This window comes from Vicugna pacos, chromosome 10, assembly GCF_048564905.1.
Source record: "Vicugna pacos chromosome 10, VicPac4, whole genome shotgun sequence".
Classification (NCBI taxonomy): Eukaryota; Metazoa; Chordata; class Mammalia; order Artiodactyla; family Camelidae; genus Vicugna; species Vicugna pacos.
Genome location: NC_132996.1, coordinates 65,683,557 through 65,687,152, shown reverse-complemented (window position 1 = coordinate 65,687,152; position 3,596 = coordinate 65,683,557).

Sequence of the window (3,596 nt, the reverse complement as noted above, 5' to 3'; positions counted from 1 at the left end):
GATCCATTGGTTTCTGCTTTTTTTCCCCCTCCCTAGCTCTCCAGCATCCCAGTCACACTGTGCCCAGTTCACTGCAAGCTCAGTTTCTCCTTCATGGCCACTGCAGCAGTCCCTTGTCCTTGCTGCTGAAACATTCCTCTCAAGTAGTGGAATGACGTCTGTACCGCTTCTTTACCATATGATCACTCTTGGTGGGATCCCAAGGATGATGAGTGTCCGGTTTTCAAAATATAGTAGTCTTTGGTTGCCCTTGACTGTCTGGTCACCGTTTGATTCCCCATTGCCTGTTAGTAGCATGCCGGGCCTGGGGGTTCCTTGGGCTGCCTTTCCTGACGTCATTTTACAGTTACAGCCAGATGTGTTCGCAGCATTCAGCCAGCTAGCCCCCCAGGCGCTGTTCCTCACGTGCCTCCCAGCTGCCTGTTGCCACATGCCCTTTGGATTCTGATTTTATTTCCTTTGGTTAAATTGAGTAAACCTTTGATGCCTTAGGTTTGAAAACATAGGAGTAGGACACATTTGGGGTTCACCCTTCTGTCCAGCAAACAGAGCCTGTCTTCTTTCAGCTGTGGGTCAGTGTCTGGGCCCACGTTTCCACCAGTGATCCAGTGGGAATAAAGGCCTCTCTGTCCCAGCAGTAGAGCGGGGTTGATCCCAGGCATATTGGCTGGCTCCTTTAAGACCAGCCTTTGATACAGTGTCAGGAAAATTGTGGTTTCAAGTTCAAACTGTGGTTTTGAGAGATTCTAGCTTAAAAGGAAAAGAACAAGGAAGCATCTCTGGGGGTCTTCTGGAGCAAGTTTCCTTCCCTGGGGGCATTTCTTGTGTTTCATTACCATTCTTTTCCCCTTACTCTCCTGGGGTTTCTGAGGGTGGGGGTTAAGGGTCTTAAGGGAAAAAGTAATCATCTCTCAAAAACCACAGTTTGAACTTGAAACTCAACACTGTGATTTGAATTCTTCAAGTCATGGTTTGAATTGAAAAGTCCTGCCCCCACGCCAGAGACCAGCTTAAATGAGGCAGGCAAGCAACAGTCTCCAGATTGTTGATTACTTAAAAAATTTAATCCTAGATAGGAGGATTGACTATAAAGTGCCAAGGTCAGAAAGACAGAATTTGGTGGGATTACTATTCTGGTGCTTTTTAGTGGTCTGACCTGCAGCCACAGAGACCTGCTACATTGTTAAGCAGAAGGGTATTACTTCCCAGTGGCTCAGTCTTGATTTTGGAAATCAGAGTCCTTGCAGTTTTTTGTTTCCTACGATCTTGGGTATAGTCACTCCGGGTTGAATTCCAGCAATCCTTTGGAAACTGACATTCTGCTGCCACACTCCCACATCGCCTCTTAAAACCATTAATCACCTCTCCCGGGGTGAAAGGTTGCCTTTGGAGCTTTGCTGCAGCCAGCTGGAATGGCTCCTTTCCATGTAGGCGCTGATGAGCTAGTCTCACTCCAGGCCTCTGCACGAATGGACCTTTGGGAGAATAGAAACACTGACTCATCACATGACCATTTGGAAGGGTCACAAGCCAGAGGCCTTCTTTCTACAGCCAACAACAACTTGAATCCTCCACCCTCGGCGGAGGGTCCCTTTTGTTACCGAGAAGCCACAAGCCACAGACCTGAGGAGGAAACACTGAAGAACTGTTAGGGTCCAGACTAGTCCTGGAAGATGAATGATGTTAAGTGAGTGACTCTCAGGGTCCGAACTTTGAGAAGCCTCAAGGTCAAACCAAAAGACAAGAAAAAAAATAAAAATAGTGAAAACCAAACTAAAGAAGCAAACTTCTGACATGAGGAGGCAAGGTGAATGTCATAAGGTCAGAGAAACAGGAAATGAAAGAAATGTCAAGGGCTGTTTAGAAAGTTGCTTCTTTCAAAGTTCACCGGTAGGATTTTCTGTCTTAAAATATTCCAAACTCCTCCTGAAGGTAGCTGAGGATTTTCTGTATGCACAAAGTTCCAGCTCAGTTATTCCAGCTGCCCACTGCCCACTATGGAACAAAGCCTGCCAGAGTCACAGGGGTGAGATGGAGGGGCTGGAGCAACATAAGGTAGTCAAGATGAGGATGGAGGTGGCTGAGGTGTGCTAGAGGATGGGAGGCAGTGGCACAAGGGGTAACAAGTGTGTGAACAGAAACTTGTCCTAGGTAAATGTGTTGAGAATTTGTGGGTAGCTTCTAGGGCCAAGAAGGAGCATGTGTTTGTTACTGAGTGGTGATCTAGGTGGGAGTGGTAAGTGCAGTGATGCAATAGATTTTGTGGGCTCAGGTGAAGGAAGGGCTTTATGTTTATCTCCACTGAAGAATTCAGGGCTAGATTTCTGACGGTGTGGACATTGAAGGTGGGCACTGAAGCACTTTGTAAGTAACAGGAATGCAGTGTGAGTGGTAGGGGGAAGTGTACCTTTGGATGTTGGAATAAAAAGGAAAGACGCCCTAAAATTCTGGGGTCCTTAGGATTCAGAACGGACAAAATAAGGAAGTTGTATTCATCTTATGATAACAGAGTATCTGGACAACATACTTGCTAGAGTTTGCTTAGATGGATCAAGGTTAACTAGGTGAGGTAACAGGCCTAAATTAGAACATCTGCAAAAACTCAACCATACAGGTTCAAGGTGAGGAGATCGGCTCAGCAGCTTGTGATAACAACACAAAAACATGACAACAAAAAACACCTGAGGCTTTCCTTTACTGTAAACATAAAGTTATGAACTAACAGTATCATGGGGTGACCCCAAAAGACAAGTGATATTAGGCTGTGTTAATAGAAGTATGGTGTCTGGAAGGAAGGAAGGAGGCAAGAGTCCAGACTGTTGGCATACCATGTTCATCTGTGGCCACCAATGTTAAGGACCTTAGTGACAGGCTGAGGTAGCCAGTGGGAGGGCTACTGTGGAGGTAGGACTAAAGGAACTGGAGTTATTTAGCTGGAAAGAAAAAATGCTTCCTAATAAAGGTAGTTATTCAAAATTGTATCAGCCTTTTGATAGGTCGTGAGATCTTCATCCCTGGAAGTGTTTAAGCAAAAGCTTGACTGATTGCGTCTGGGTGGTGAGGGAAGGTTCCTGCACAGAGCAGAAGGTAGACTTTGGTCTTCCTTTCAACTCTTCCCCAGCTGAATGATCCTGATTTCCATCCACCACCTGCTCACCACTTTCCTGCTTCCCTTCTCTGACTGTGGCTTGGGGGCAGCTGCAGAAGAGGACAAAGAGGAGTCTGTGGGTTCAAGCCCCGCTAGTGCCCCCTGCCCAGGGAGCAGGTGGACCCACTGACTCACGCACTCAGGGGTGAGGGTGCAGACCTGCTGTCAGGCAGGGGGCCAGCCTAGAACTGCCCAGCAGCAAAATGACCCAGCATGCCACCTTCTCGTGACAACACAGGCATCTCAGGCTCCACCGAGACCGTCAAAGCCTGGGACGCGAAGCCTCCAGCGCCAGCCTTGTTCCCGGAGTCTCTTTCCTCTCTGGGCCTCAATATGACGCCCACAGCCCGTCTCAGGAAGCAGACTCCCAAACCCGGGCAGGGGGTGTGGGCCGAGGACGAAACCCCGCCCCCAGGGGTCCCTGATCTTTGCCCCCGCCCCGGGCTCC